This window comes from Gossypium hirsutum, chromosome D12 (genome assembly GCF_007990345.1).
Source record: "Gossypium hirsutum isolate 1008001.06 chromosome D12, Gossypium_hirsutum_v2.1, whole genome shotgun sequence".
NCBI lineage: Eukaryota > Viridiplantae > Streptophyta > Magnoliopsida > Malvales > Malvaceae > Gossypium > Gossypium hirsutum.
In genome coordinates this window covers 40,339,420-40,356,661 of record NC_053448.1, presented here as the reverse complement: position 1 = coordinate 40,356,661, position 17,242 = coordinate 40,339,420, and the positions used below count along the sequence as shown (strand labels likewise).

At 34.1% G+C, this 17,242-nt stretch overlaps 1 long non-coding RNA gene across 4 annotated transcripts; it reads left to right on the top strand.

The window, feature by feature from the left end:
* Positions 1-1,854: 1,854 nt before the first annotated feature.
* On the top strand, positions 1,855-4,970 carry LOC107945942 (uncharacterized). Of its 4 annotated transcripts, XR_005921632.1 has the most exons (6): positions 1,872-2,212; positions 3,137-3,177; positions 3,284-3,371; positions 3,522-3,608; positions 3,844-3,898; positions 4,801-4,829. It is a non-coding gene; the product is annotated as an uncharacterized lncRNA (long non-coding RNA). The 4 variants fall into 4 exon arrangements; XR_001696783.2 differs by lacking the exon at positions 4,801-4,829 and having other exon boundaries at positions 1,855-2,212; positions 3,844-4,754; XR_001696782.2 differs by lacking the exon at positions 3,844-3,898 and having other exon boundaries at positions 1,874-2,212; positions 4,801-4,970.
* Positions 4,971-17,242: the final 12,272 nt, after the last annotated feature.

Below are 17,242 nucleotides of genomic sequence, written 5' to 3'. Positions count from 1 at the left end.
AAATTATCGTCATTTTCAGAAACATTTCCTCCATATAGCAAACCCAACCCAAATACAAATACAGATTATAACAAATATCAAACAAGTTTCCAGTACACATGCATAATATAACATATATTGAGTATACATAGCAATTTCTCAGATTTCAAATATACAACAGATAACAGACTTAGTACTAATAGATGGCCAATTTTCATGTTTTATAGCTTACTAGATCACATATGGACCCCACACGAGGCCTATGATAGATCAGAATGACGTTTACGGCCCTAGGGAAAAATTCAAAATTTTGGGCCCACACGCCCATATGGCCTACACAGCCTGGCGCATTACCCAAATAACCCAACACACAGCCTGTCACACAACCGTGTGTCATACACGGCCTGACACATGACCGTGTGGCGTCGACAGTGCAATTTTTTTTTACTTTTGCCCGTTTGTTGTTTTTCGGGTTTCTTATTACACACCTTTATTGCTTCTGATGCAAAAACCTAATAGACTTCCAAAACCTAAACACAACAATTAAACACCAAATTAAATGACTCTCAATCCCGAAGTTAAAACAAAAGAATTCATCATCAAAACTCGAATTGATTCACACCTTCACAAAAACAACAGCCCACCAACAAGTCTAGGACGCTGGGGGATTATTCGCCTCGCCAATTCCAGCTAAAAATCCAAACGGATAATAACAAAACTCACACACCATTTGCACAACACTCGTGTGAGAAAAACCAAACTTAATATCAAAGCTAATTCACTTACAACAAGATTAACACTGAACAACCCTTTCAAAAACTCGCTTGCAATAGAACAAGATTGATAAAATAATGATAGCCACAATTTTGATTAGAACAGAAAAGGGAGCACGAAAAGAGCATTAACGAAGAAGGCACAAAAACAAAAGAACATGAATGGCTGAATGTGAAAGGAACGAAAAAGAAAAAAGAAAGAAATAAAACAAAACAAAAGATAAAAGAAACTAAAGGGTAAGGGGAACGTGCAAAACAATTTAGCTAATCCAACCAACTGATTGGATTTTGATCACTTATCAGATTCTCCCCTTCCCCTAGAGTTATAATTTAACTCAACTAGAAACACTAGCCAACACCACGCATGGAACCAAAATTTATTTTCACATGCTCGCAAAGGGAATTGGACTCATGATCTCAAACACAGAATCAAGGTACTTAACCACTAAAGCAAATACTTAGATATAACGAATTTATCAAATAAAAGATTAGATATTAGGGACGTTACAAGTTAAATTTTAGCCTATAAATAGGCCTTACTTACTCTGGGTTAAAAACAACAAAAATATTTAGATTGAGAGAATTTTGTTCTTTGTTTCAAAGGGTTTTTCCTCTGAGGCTTCGGGATTTCCTTTAATTCTCTCCATCTTCTGCACTCTCCTTTATTTTAGTGAAATCTCCTTTTTTCAATGGTTTTTTTATCCTCATTTGAGGAGTTTTTCCAAAATTAAATTTTGCATGTTCGACCTTTTTTATTCTATTTTATTTACTTGTTCGTTGCATACACGAGTTAATTCCCTTCAAACATGTGCTCATTATTATCATCTGTTGGTCCTTGACCGAGTTTATCATCATCTGAGCTTGAATCTACGTAATTAAAAATATCATGATCTCCTTATTCCATACACTCTTCGAAGTATGAATAATTTCATTTCCACCTATGATTGAAGTTAAGAAATATGTAACATTCTAGTACGATTCACTACAACAAAATAAGCTTTTAGCAGCGTTTTTAGTGGCGTTTAGATAAAAAACACCACAAATATATACCATCAATGGGGCTAACCAAAAAATGCCTCAATAAGTCCTTCTATTGTGGTGTTTGTGGAAATAACGCCGCAAATAGTGCATATTTAGCGGCATTTTTCCCGTAACTGCCGTGAAATTTTTTTAATTCTTATTGAAACAGCGCCTTTTTTGTTCTTAAATACCCAAGAATGGCTGATATCATCTCCCCCAATTCCCTTTTGCCTTTTCTTTAACAGTCTTTTCTTTGCTTGACTAAAATATGCAAACCTTGTTCTTCTATTTTATACCCCAAAATCCTCTCAGTTGCTCTACAGATATATTACCTTCCCCATCCACATTATTTGATTTCCCGAAACCCTAAATACCCACTGGGGTTTCAGCATCAGAAGGTACCTTTTCATGGAAGCCAGAGAATTGTGATGCACCAAAGGGTTAGTTAATGCAGTTCTGAATTTTAACTTTCTCATTTTATACATATCTCTCATTTTTTTCATCGTTTCTAGTTGTGTCAGTCTAATTTCACACTTTGCTACATAGAAAGTTCCTTGGTTATGTATTTAATGTTATGTACGCACCCTACTCCTATCTGATTGGATTTCACTTCTGGCTCTAGACTAGTGATTTGGATGATTAGAAATAGGGAAAAGGTGGGAAAATAGAGAAATAGAGGGAGTATAAACTGAAAACCAGAAGAAACAAAGAACCGGGGGGGGAGAGGGGGGGTTAAGGAGAACAACGGTGGAAGGAAAGAAGTGCACTTGAGAGAGAAAATTTTGGGATAAATTGCCAAATCCATATGGCTTAAAGAAACAATAATTCCAAAAGCTTCTCAGAAGTTTACAACTTAATTTTATATGCCCTATATAAACCCGATATCATTGTGAAATTCCTAATATAACTGCAAATCCGGTAATAATCTTCAAAGGTGGTTCCAACTCAACTTATTAGGAGGCTAAGGGAAGTCACGACTTAACTGGTTCTGTAGGTGTTGAAGTAAACATAATGGATAGAGTATGGAAGCTCATTATTTCTTGTAGAAATGGGCAGAATATCATCATCATTTTGTTTGCAAATGAGGGTATATGTGGCAAGAGAACGTAGATGTGTTTAGTGTTGTACCGTGAAGGCTTATTTAAATGCACTTGTGGGTTTTGGCTGTAGAAAATTTTAAGTGTGGGAGGAAAGTAAACTGATTTTCTTTTTCGGATTCATATATAGACATGAGGCCATAGATTTTCCACTTTCTTCCTAAGTGCTGAGTGATGATATGCTGCGTCTAGTTAGTCTCATTTTTATATATGATACTACTCGTTCATTTTTGTAAATGTCATTGTAATCTATGTTTTTTTTGCCAGTTGCTGAATGTTTTACCAAGGTTGCAGAAACAAAGTTTCCGGTACTAAATTGTGAACTCATTTTCCCAAAGTTCTACCATATTGCAAAATATTTGTAACATCGGTATGTTCTTTATTTATTCTGAAGTAATGTTTCTTGGGCTGCAGATTAAGGTAGAGGAGTTCTTCAATTTGTTTCTTTGGGATAAAGCTGTTAATTTCATTAAATCTTTTCATAGAAGGTGTGGAGATAAAGGTAATCTGCTCTGAACTTTCAAGAATTGTGTAATTTCCAATTATGCCTTTTAATTTATGTTTGTGTTCAATTTTTTTATTATATCAAGTCATAAAAGTGATCTTTTTTGTACATATGCCTTTATGCTTAATAAATTGTTATGTTTTACAGAATTTAAGTGCTCTTCATGGTGCCCTCATGACAAATTTGGACATGTCCGTGATGTGTCATTTCAACACCCAATAAAAATTTACTTTGGTAGTAGTCTTTTTTTCTTCCTGGAGTTATTATTTTATGCTGAGATTAGCATCATTTCTTATACTTGTTGTAATTAATTAAAAAATTTTGAAATAAGAAGAAAAATCTTAATGCCATAAAAAGCTTATTTTTCTTTGTTCTTTTGATGGATTTAGTTGTGGTTTAAGTATCGAGTCAGTTTAATGCTGCCTTGACTGTGTTCCTTTTGGTGTTAACTGTTTTTGTTTTGATCAAGGTGCAAAATTTGGTAGCTGCCAGGAGGCCCAGAAATTTCGAATTTACAGAAATAGGTTTATTGTATTTTATGGTGCCTTATATGCTATTATATAGTTGAAGGCACTGTTTATTTGTTATTGTTATTTCTCATTTAAGAGGATGCATCATTGGAATGAACCATTTTCTCTTGATACCTTTGGTAGTCCAAAACAACAAATGAAATTTAACATGTGTAGGACTAAGTATATTATAAAAATAGAGCCATTCGTATGTCTATAGTTTTAGTTAATGGGAAATATTATTGAAGTTGCAGTTGTTGATGCACTGAACTATCAAAATATTGTTGTTTTTGGTTCATATGCTAAAACCAAAGTTTTATCTTAGTAGTTTTCTACCCTTATATTTCACCAAGTAGTTTATTATTCCATGCCTTTAAACACAATGCTCAAACTAGGAATAGGCATTACCTTATAATTCTTTGAGTTGGCTGCATTTTTGTTTACTCCTTTAGATCTTCTATATTATTTTTATTCTTGTATATATTCTGACAGTACCACTTTTACTTTGGACAGTCACTTGGTTATAGAGACATCACAAGATATCAGTGATGTATCTGTGCAAAATTCGGATAAAACCGAAAAAATTCGGTTAATCGACTGAATTCGGTTAATCGGTCGGTTAACCGAAGTTTTTTGGTTGGGGATCGATTAATTATTTTTTGATTTTTTAATTAACGGTTAATTCGGTTCGAAACCGGTCGGTTAACTAAATTTTTTCGGTTTAATTGAAAAAATTAATAAATAAAATTATAATATATAAATAGGCCCACTATTCACCTAAATCCAATCCAAACCCAAGTATCCAACCCAACCTAATTACCCAATCCAACCCAATCATAAAAATTACAAATAATTTAATAAATAAAAATAATTTAAAAAATAATATATAAATAGGCACATGTTTTTTCTTTTTGTAGGTTTAATGCAAATGGAGATCTTTTGGAGAGAAGAAATGGATACAAATGGAGAATATTAAAGACTTACATTTCAATTATGTGTTAATTTCAAGATTTATGTAATGTTTTTAATTATGTAGTGATTTAAAGACTTATGTAATATTTTTAATTATGTAGTGATTTAATTCGGTTAATTCGGGTAATTCGATTAATTTTTAACCAAAAATAAAAAATATATAATTTTCGGTTAATTCGGTTAACTGACCGAATTAATTGAAAAAATTTTGGTTTGGTTAATTTTTTTAAAAAAATTTCGGTTCGATTAACCATTAAAAATTTTGAAAAATTAATTAATTCGATTAATGTTATTTTGGGTCGGTTAATCGACTGAACACCTATTATATGGAGATTATTTCCGTGTAGAGGTACAAGCTAGACCTGAGCTCCCTTGAAATGCGTTAACGTGTAAAGTGCTCTTCTGCTCTCCATTCCCTAGTTTGCCAGTATTATGGGTCAGAATTTTCAGAAAGAGAGGAAAATTATATTTTAGCCCTTCAAGTTGAGTACTAAATACAAAAGCATGATGTTGTGTCCACATTTTCTTGGTGTATGTTCATGCAATATATGTTGGAGACAAATTTGTCCATTGCATTTCAAGAAGTTTACATTTTGAGCTGAAATGGAATTAAATTATTTGATCGTTATAACTGCTTGGGATTCAATAAATTTAAATAATATGAATTAATATATATTAATGTCAATTTTCTTATCATTTATTTATTATGTTTTTTTTTATTGAAAAAGTGAATTGGATCTTACAAAAGAAGTATTTGATAGGCTCATTTGAACTGCCTAATCAAACAACTCCATTTTAAGTGCTCTTTAATTGCATTTGTAAGTACCTCTTATTACTTACATGTTTTAATTTAATACAACGTTTTTTTAGATAAATTCATGTTAATGATTTAAATTAAGGCATAATATTTTACCTATCGAACACAAATAATGTGAAAATTTATATTATATAATTAATATAATGTTAGTGATTTGAATTAATAGTTTACAAAATTCCTGTAAGAACGAGAACCTAAATTATTTTCAAATAAAAACCAGCTTTCTTTACCAAAAACAAATCAATCCATAACCATATTTAAAAAAAAACAAAACAAAAGTTTTAGTGTTCTAGCTATCTGTTCAATTTAGGATTAGTTTTTTAATTATTTAATAGTGGGCATCTTCAACTTTATCTTATTAGGTTGAAAGTTAATGAGTTAAGGAAGTTACAATTTCGGTTTAATATAATATTTGGTATTTAAATTCAATCCATATTTTAAAAAAAGTACTTATGGACTTTACCCTAATCTTTAATATTTATGCTACTTGTGATTCTTGTATAGTACCACCTGGATGAAATTAAATTTTGAAATATATAGCGAAAGTCTCAAACTTTTAGATTCAAATTAAATATGTCCATGTATCCTGGTCCCAATTTATTCAACTTTTTTTACTCCGCAACCACTATTCATTTATATTATTAATAATATATTTTATAATGAATAAATAGAAATTGGGTTTGGCGAGACAAATTTAAATTACAAGATAACGAATAAATGGCTATATTTAAAAAGAAAATAATGTGTCATTATGGTGGGGTGAGTATTCGATCGAGTCGGGTCGAATCAAGTTAAAAAATTTCGAGTTAGTTGAGTTAACGAATCCTATTTTAGCAACTGAATTCAATTTGAATTTTTTTCGAATCGAGTCAAAAAATTTCGAGTCGAATCGAGTCGAATTAACGAATCTTATTATTTATACTCAATGTTCCGTTTACATGGACCGATTATTTTACAAGTAGACGAAGTACAAGCTTTTAGATTAATTTTGAGTAAAGGAAAAAAGGAGAGTGGGGGGATTTGGGAAGGAAAGTAAGACTAATGGGTAAGCATTTATCAAAACAACGTAGTTTTGCCTTTTAACTTGATAGTTTTGACTTTTAAATTTAGAAAAGGTAAACATTTATCAAAATGACGTAGTTTTATCTTTTTTTTTATTTGGATTTTCAGATAACTCGAATTAGGGGTGAGCGTTCGATTGAATCGAGTGAAACCGTTTGAGTTAAATTAGAAAAATTAATAATGTTAAATTAAAATCTGGTACAATATAACTATTTACATGTTAAAACACAAAAATTTGAAACAATATATATTTGAAAACTTTTTTTAAGTAAAAAAAAGAAGATATTTTAGTATTATAAACATGAATCATTAATCACTTATTTAGATTCTAAAAGTATTATTTTATTAAATTTTTTATATTTTTTTAAAAAATTATAATTTTAAAAAAATATAAATATTAGAATTTCTATAAATATTTTGAATTTTAAAAATTATTTTCAGATTTTGAAAATTACTTTGTTTTTTTTATAATTTTTGTTAAGAGAGACCAATTTGCTTATTTTCAAAATTGACAGAGACAAAAACGGTATTTATACTAATCTGTTATTCAAATTATTCAAGTTATTTGAATTGTAAAAATTTAACTCGACCCGAACTCGAAATCTGAAATTTCTTATTCGAGTTGACTCGAATAATTCGAATAATTCGAATAACTCGATTCGATTAACTCAAAATTATTTTTTTTTTCAATTTTTTCGAATCGAATCGAATTTAGAACACCCTTACATTATGGTCTTAAAACATAGTATTGTTGGCAGCTTAGGAGAGCTCGCTATATTTAATTAACCTATGTTTTGATAATAACGCGAGAATAATGGCAGTTTGTTGTTAATTAAGTTTTAAATATAACTTTTTGTTGTTAATTTCTTGTAAATTCTTTAATAATTATTAACTATAAGTTTAATCGATTTTTTTTGTCTTTTTAAGTATAGTAAGCATAAATGTGATTTATAGAAAATATATATCATATTATAACTTATATAAACATTTAAAGAATATAAAAAAAAAGCAATTTCTAACATTTAAAGAATATAAAAAATATATATCATATCATAACTTATGTAAAACTTTGGATCAAAATATATAAAAATCATAGAAATTAGGCCAACACTATTGCTTTTCCCTACTCTTAATTATTCTTATAAATAAACAACTCACCTGAATTAGTTTACACCCATTAAAATACAATGCATTAAATCTTCAAGGTAAATTTTTTATAGCGAATTTGGAGTATCCAAACGTAATGTAACACCTCAAACCCGGCCTAGACGTTATGGCTGAATCTGGCGATGTCACATGGTAGTGTTTTCCGAAAAAGAGAGTTGTTGTCAAAAAGCTCCTACCTATATAACCTCTTGACAATATCTTATTTTAATTCCAAGACGTCTCGTTCATTTTCAAAACATGATTAATTCTCAAAACGTCACTTATTGTGGAAGCTTTTTAAAACAATTGTGTATTTGAGTGAATTTTGTTAAAACGTTTGGTTCTTTTTGAAAACTCGATTATCCCTACTACTAGCAGTTATAAATCAAAACAATAAAAATCCCAAATTAAAAATATAAATCTAAAGAGGCCATTATTACAGTAAAATATCCTCCAAAATAAATTCAAAATTATAATTAAGTACTAAGTCGAATTAAATAGGTCGTGTGGCTGCCGTTGAGTCCTCCGTCGCACCGATCCTCCTATGTCTAGGGATTACCTGTACAGTCAAATCAGAAGGGTGAGTTTACGAAAACTCAGTGTATAATCCCATATAAAGCAAACAGACAGAAAGTAATCATAGCCTGGGCCTATGCCCTTTTCAGTATCAGTGACAATACCAGTTTGGGCTTTAGCCCATCTCAGCACAAAAGCAATCATGTGTTTGGGTCTTGGCCCATTACAGTAACAGATTATACAGTATACAGGTCCTACCTAGCCAGCCTCTACACTCCATGTGGGGATATAATCAACCCACCCATCCTTACACTCCAAAAAGTATCGAATGCGACATTAGACAGTAGTTTGCAACTGAGCTGCTAGAAAATTAGGCTCGAGGCTTTTCAGTACACTTCCTCCTATCAAAATAAACCCCCAACCCAATGCAATGCAGTATACAAATATGATATACTATAACATAATATCGTGCATGTAATCAGGGCATACAGTATCAAATCAATGGATCATCATCATGCTTATTCATATCAGTCATACAATCATTTCAGTCAATTAGGGGTCTAGGTAAGCTAACCACCCCTACAGTAGGTCTACAGTCGACTCGGGCGACTCGTGCGACTCGTGCAACCTTAACAGTCAAATAGTAAAAATGGGCCTACATGCCCATGTTGTATGCCCATGGTCGTGTGGACCATACAGCCTGGCCCAATATTCTCACACACCTGTGTGGTTCATCTGTGTGGGGCCCACACGGCTCAATTCGGCTCGGCCCATGAATCACACATGGCCAACCTTGTTGATCACACGTCTGTATTCGGTCACACGGCTCTTGTCGACCTTCATCTATTCCGGGTGATCGTACGCCCGTATGGCGTCGACCTTCATCTATTTCGACTATTGTCGAATTCGAATTCTGGGGTTACGTTTACATACCTGGTTTTTATTTGCTGAGAAAACTACCCCAAGTCTTTGAAACCTACACTTGACTGAACAATCACTGATTATTCACTTAAACATTTACTCAATCAAATACACATAAGTTGACCAAGCGTTAAACTCACAACAACATTACCTTTGATCGAGTAAAGAGGGAGGTTTCTCCCACTTAAGATGTCAATCAGAGACCTCCAGCCCTTTGGTCAACTCCTAATCAACCAACAGAAAATCCCCTTAAACCACTTAACCAAACAAAAGTTAATCAAGAAGTAGAAACATAACTTACCGTACCACGAAAACGTACGCTTACTCACGGAACGAATGAACACAAAGAAGCAAATAGGAAAATAAAATAGGTGAGAGGGGAAAAAACTTTTTATAGAAATTTTGGCAGCAATTTGGCAGCAAAGAGAGAATAAATTCAAAACATCAAAAGATTAGGAGAAATCGAGATTTGGGAAAAGAAACAATTATCATTCGGCTTGGGAAGAAAAAAAAAGAATAAAAGATGAAAACAGAGAGAAAAACCAAAAGCAGAAACGACAAAGCTATCACAAAATTGAGGAATGAGAGAGGGTAGCCAAAATTGCCACTACTAGTTTCGGTTCTATCCAAACTCCTCCATCCAAATCTCCACAAAACACTCCCCTCAATTCCCAAATCCCTTAACAACCGAAATTCCCTTAACATCCTCCTAAAAATCAGCTACAACAATCCTAAACTCCTTAAATACTCAAAATTTTACCACATTTCAAACTTTTTCACGGCACATGTACAAAAAAATCCCCCTTGCACGTACAAAGATTCGAACTTAAGACCCCTAGCACTCCAACACACCACTTAACCACCAGACCAGCAGGCTCATTCTGACAAAAATTTTCCCAAGCGAAGGCTTGAACTTGGGACCTTCGAAACACTCCCAGAACACATAATCACTAAAGCTGACAGATATTTGTGTCACAAACATACGGAAAAATATATAAGAAATTTTAGGGCGTTACAACTCTACCTCACTAAAAGAAAATTTCGACCTCGAAATTTTACCTGATCAGAACAGATGGGAATACTGCTGACGCATTGCATCCTCAGGCTCCCACGTAGCCTCCTCGGTGCTATGATTACGCCAGAGAACTTTAACCAGTGGAATAGACTTCCTCCTTAGAACTTTTACATCACGATCCAGTATCTGAACCGACTCTTCCTCGAAAGTCAGATCTGGTCTAAGCTCAATCTCCACCACTGGAAAAATATGCATGGGATTAGAGCGGTAGTGCCTTAACATAGAGATGTGGAACACGTCATGAATCCGATCCAATTCCGAAGGTAACTCTAACTGGTAAGCAACTGGTCCTACTCGCTTAAGCACTCGGTAATGTCCTATAAATCTAAGGCTCAACTTGCCCTTGCGACCAAATCTCAGTACCTTCTTTCACAGTGAGACCTTGAGAAAAACGAAGTCCCCCATCGAATACTCAATCTCTCGACGCTTCAGATCCGCATAGGACTTCTATCTGTCTGATGTCGCCTTTAGTCGGTCTCGAATCAACCTAAATTTATCTTTGGTATCAGAAACTAGTTCAGGGCCCAGAACACGCCGCTCGCCCAACTCAGTCCATCATGAAGGTGTGCGACACCTACGATCATATAGTACCTCGTAGGGTGTCATCTGCATGCTAGATTGATAGCTGTTGTTATAAGAAAATTCTGCTAGCGGCAGGTAATCCTCCCAACTGCCTCGGAAGTCAATCACACAACTTCTCAACATATCCTCTAGTATCTGAATCACCCTTTCTGACCGACCATCAGTCTGAGGATGGAACACAATACTAAACTCCAATCTTGTACCCAGAGCTTCATGTAGCTTCTTCCGGAACAAAGACGTGAAGCGAGGATCCCTATCATATATTATTGAAACCGGTACCCCATGTAGTCTCACTATCTCAGACACATACAATTTAGCCAGCTTCTACAGAGAGTGGTCAGTACGAACCGGTATGAAGTGGGTGGATTTGGTCAATCGATTCACGATGACCTACACGGAATCCTTTTTAGTGGGTGTGAGGGGTAACCCACTAATGAAATCCATAGTTACACGCTTCCACTTCCAAAGTGAAATCTTAACTGGCTGCAACAATCCCAAAGGTAACTGTTGTTCAACCTTAACCTGTTGGCATGTTAGACACATAGCCACAAATTCGGTAACCTCTCACTTAAGACCTGGCCACCAGTATAACTCATGAAGGTTACGGTACATCTTATTTATGCCAGGATGCATAGCATAAGGGCTACTATGCATCTCACTCAGTATTGACTGCCTCAACTCAATATCATTCGGTACGCAAATTCTCCCACGGAAACAAAGTACCCCTTCGTTATTCAGTCTAAAATCCACAGTATTCCCACTCTCAATTTGTCAGAAACGAAGACCCAAAGACTAGTCCTCTAACTGTTTACCCTTAATCTACTCTATCCAAGTCGATTTAACTTGGAGTTCGGCCAACAGACTACCATCATCAAATAAATTGAGACGAGCAAACATCACCCTCAAATTAGTCACAGCCCTACGGCTCAGTGCGTTAGCCACCATATTAGCCTTACCAGAGTGGTATTCAATTGTACAGTCGTAATCCTTAAGCAGCTCAATCCATCTACACTGCTAAGATTTAGCTCCTTCCGAGTGAGGAGATACTTAAGGCTCTTGTGATCCGTGTAGATGATACACTTTTCACCATATAGGTAATGCCTTTAGATTTTCAATACGAGCACCACTACGACCAACTGTAGGTCATGCATCGGATAATTCACCTCATGAGTCTTAAGCTGATGAGACGCATACGCTACCACCTTACCCTCTTGCATCAACAACACACATCCCAAACCGACATGTGATGCATCGTTGTAGATAGTAAACTCTTTTCCAGACTCTGGCTGTATCAAAACAGGGGCCTCAGTTAATACATTTTTGAGCTTCTCAAAGCTCTCTTGCTGCGCATCAGTCTAGTTAAAGAGCACACCTTTACATAGCAGCTTAGTCAAGGGTGCTGCAATCAGTGAAAAACCCTCTACAAATCATCGATAATACCCTGCCAGTCCCAGAAAACTGCGAATCTCAGATGCAGTCTTAGGCTGTTTCCAATCCAACACTGCCTCAATCTTTTGAGGATCGACCTTAATCCCCTTAGCAGAAACTACATGGCCCAAAAATGTTACTTCCTGTAACCAGAACTTACATTTACTGAACTTGGCGTACAGTTGTTTCTCTCGTAAAATCTGCAGAACCACTCTGAGGTGTTCATCGTACTGATCCTCAGTCTTCGAATACACCAGTATGTCATCAATAAAAACCACCATGAACCGATCCAGATAGGTTTGGAACACTCAGTGCATCAGATCCATGAAAGCTGCTGGTGCATTCGTCAGTCCAAATGGCATCACTAGGAACTCGTAATGACTGTATCGAGTCCTAAATGTTGTCTTGTATACATCAGTCTCCTTAACTCTCAACTGATGATATCCTGATCGAAGGTCAATCTTGGAAAAAACTGAAGCCCTTCGGAACTAATCAAACAGATCATCTATCATCGGTAAAGGATACTTATTCTTGATTGTTAACCTGTTCAATTGTTGATAGTCAATACACATACGCATGAATCCATCATTCTTTTTTACAAACAGAACTGGTGCTCCCTGCAGAGACACACTAGGGCAAATGAACCCACAATCCAGTAGCTCTTGGATCTGAGCCTTAAGCTCTACAAGCTCTTTCGGTACCACTCTTTAGGGAGCGATAGACACCGGAGCTGTACCAGGAATGAGCTCAATCCCGAACTCTACTTCATGATTCGGAGGTAACCCAGGTAGCTCTTCAGGAAAAAATCTGAAAAGTCCTTAACCGTCCCGATATCCTTAATCGAAGAATCCCCAGAATATGAAACAGTAACACTCCTAACCCATATCCGTCGTCGGACTAGGGTTAAGAGGCATTACCGAACAATTCACATCATTATACAAATATTTCATATACATTGATCATGTATCATCATATCACATTATCCCTTAAATAAGTCTATGAGATCTAAAACATGCTTTTAAGAAGGTTCGGGACTAAACTGGTTACACATAAAAATTTTTAAAATTTTAAGAATTTTCTAAGTAATAGACATCACATGCCCGTGTGAAAAGCCGTGTGGACGAATATAGGCCATTTTCCAACCATAAGGGTCAACCCTACACAAGCACAAAATATACCATTTTTAAACACAATAGGCAGCTTAAACATTGTGAATTCATGCATCAAACATTAACCATAATTGCATCAAACATGCCATACCAATTCAACCGTTTTATCTATCATACACAAACTTTTTCCTAACCACAAACATACCAAATCAATATGATTTATTATTTAACCAAACAATCATCATTTAAATTGATTTAACAAGGCATGTAAATCAATGTCTTTTAGACCTAAAATACTTCGTTCCTTTTTCATCATCTCAATTACAACCTAACCTCTCAATACCAATATAAACAAACACATAAATACCATTATTCATCAATCGTAATATCAATTTGGACACTTTCACTAATGCATCAATAACTTTACTAAAGCTTACCATTAGAGGTGCTCATGGGCCGGGCGGCCCAGCTCGGCCTTACGGCCCGCCCGAAATATGGGAGGGTTTGGGTAAAAATATAGGCCCAAAATATGGGCTTGGGCAAAAAAACGAGGCCCGATTAAAAAACGGGTCGGGCTTGGGCACCACTTTTTTGGCCTGGGCCCTGCCCGAATATAATAAATTTTTTTTATTTTTTTATTTTTTTATTTTTAAAATACTTTTAAAATACTTTTTTTAAATTTTTTTAAATTTTAAATTTTTTAAAATACTTTTTTAATTTTTTTTAATTTTAAAATATTTTTAAAATACTTTTTAAAATTTTTGTTTTAATTTTTAAAATAAATTTTTGGTATTTATTTAAAAAACGGGCCGGGCCGGGTCGGGCCCGGGCTTATGAAAATTTTCTCGGGCCAGGCCTGGGCAAAATTCTAGGCCAATATTTCGGGCCAGGCCGAATTTTTTTCTGGGCTCAGCCCGACCCATGAGCACCTCTACTTACCACATAACCACAATCACATACCAATTATAAGGCCATCTACATATCAAACCTCACATTATAAACAAGCCAAATCTCATGGCTCAATACATTTCAATCATATAGGCACCAATAGCCAAAATCACTTATCCACTTAACAAACCAACTAGCCTATACATGTCACTTAACCAAAATTTCAAATCTTTTTAATTACCGAAACCATAACTGTATAGTGTGATGGGATCCCTGATGATTTCCAACCCGAGCGAGCCTTTGGAACACTATAAACATAGAAAAATAACACAAAGTAAGCTATAAAGCTTAGTAAGTTGATATGTAAATAATAAGTAATCTGTTAACCTGCTTTTATCAATCCTCACAACATGTTTTCAAGATAATACAATCAAAATTGCACATAGTTCCACTATTTACTCATGTTTACATCAAGTTGTCTACTCAAGTCATAGGCACTAAATTATTTATATCTTGCGCTACGAAACTCCAAATTAAGATCTTCTTGATTTTCCCGAAACTAGACTCACATATCTTCTTACCATAAAATTTCCAGAATTTTTGGTTTAGCCAATGAGTACAGTTAATTCTTCAAAGTCGTCCTTGTTCTGCTGTCTGACAGTTCCGACCCTTCTTCTCTAAAAATTAATTATCTCTTAGTACGTGATTCAGATGATTTTCCCGTTTGTTTCTCTTGAAAATAGACTCACTAATAATTTTAATCATATAAATTCTAACCCATAATTATTTTTATATAATTTTTAATGATTTTACAAAGTTAGAACAGGAGATTCCAAAATCATTCCGACTTTATCTCACAAAAATTCAAATATCTCATAATAAAAGATTATTTGGCTACATCGTTTCTTCTATGTGAAACTAGACTCAATAAGCTTTAATTTCATGTCTTATTCAACCAATAATGCGATTCCCACAATTTTTAGTGATTTTTCAAAGTTATAAAATTGCTACTATCCAAAACTGTTTTATTGCAAATTTTACTCTTTCATGATTTCTTTCATACATTTCATAAAATTTCGTTTCCAGTTCCATACGTCCTCATAACACATATCATATTTCATCTATACAATTCACATAGATCATATTTTATTTCATTCTCAATCATATAATCATTTACATAGCTAACCTTAGCTTTCACAAGTTTAATCAATTTAATTCTCATATAACATTCAATTCATACTTCCATATAGCCAAATGAGCACATTTTGGTATACAACATATTTAAACACATACCTTTCTCATTTCATATACATGATACGGTATGAACTCACCAATTCACTTTCATTCGATTCGCACATAGGTTCTGTACGTGCCTGTCTTGCTTAACTCGGTCGTACTTTCATTCTCAACTTTCACTTGCTTGTTGATTTATGTCACGAATACCTTGCTTTCATTGTACAATCACTTATAACCATGTTTCATCCACTTTTCCCGTTGAACCATTTGGAATACTAGAGGATACTAGGGGATCTCGTACACATGGTACTGTAACAATATCATATCCCAGATATGGTCTTAGATGTAATCTCGTATCGATGCCAATAGCCTAGCTATGGTCTTACACGAAATCACATATCGATGCCACTGTCCCAGACATGGTCTTACACGAAATCACATCGATGCCAATGTCCCAGACATGGTCTTACACGAATTCTCATATCGATGCCAATGTCCCAAACATGGTCTTACACAAATTCTCATATAGATGCCATATCCCAGATATGGTCTTACATGTAACCTCGGTAACCCTAATGTCATGACATTTGTATTCTATCTATTCCTAAGGTTCAACCAGGACTTTTACTTTGTTGAATCTCCGTCGAACATTTTCAAATCATTGTAATCACAATTAAATTCAATATTTAAACATTTACCATAATTATCTCAATTAAGCATTTAAACATGTATAATTTAATGCTTATTAAACATACGAACTTACCTCATTCGCTAAAACGACGAATTTAGGTCAACTAATTTGATACTTTAATTTTCCCTCGATCTAGATCCCAATTCCTCTTTTCTCATTCTAGAAAACATAAAATTTTACTTATTTAATCATCATTTCATTCAATTTAGCACAATTTACATATTTTGGAAAAATTACATTTTTACCCCTATTATTTCACATTTTTGCAATTTAGTCCTTATTACATAAAATCACAATTTCATGAAATTCAACACAAACCCAAGCTAGTTGAATTTTCCATATGTTACTATCAACCGACATTTTCAATTTATTTCACATTTTAACCACTAAATTTCCACATTTCATAATTTAGTCCAAAATTGACATTTTTCTCAAAAATCACTTTATAAAAGATGAAAATCTAACATCAAATATTCATAATCTATCATAAATCATCAATTTGCTCAAACATTCAATAATGGTAACATGTTAAATCTTTAAGAGTTCCAAATTCAAAGGCGCGAGCTAGCTAGATTACGGAGCAACGATCTCAAAAACGTAAAAATTATAAGAAACTGATAGTTTAAGGGCTTACATGCAAGGAATTTGACTTGCTGAAATTTTCCAGCATCTATGGCTTCTTTTTTGCTTGAACTTTCGGTTGAGGAAGGAAAATAAAGATGAAAGCTTTACGTTTTCTTTATTTATTCACTTAATACCTAATTTACTATATTAACCTTTATAATATTTAAAAATTACAACATTGTCAGACCACTATCATCCACTAACACACTAATGGTCTAATTACCATATAGATACCTCCACTTTAAAGTTCTATAGCTATTTAATACCTTTAGCTTATAGAACACAACTGTTG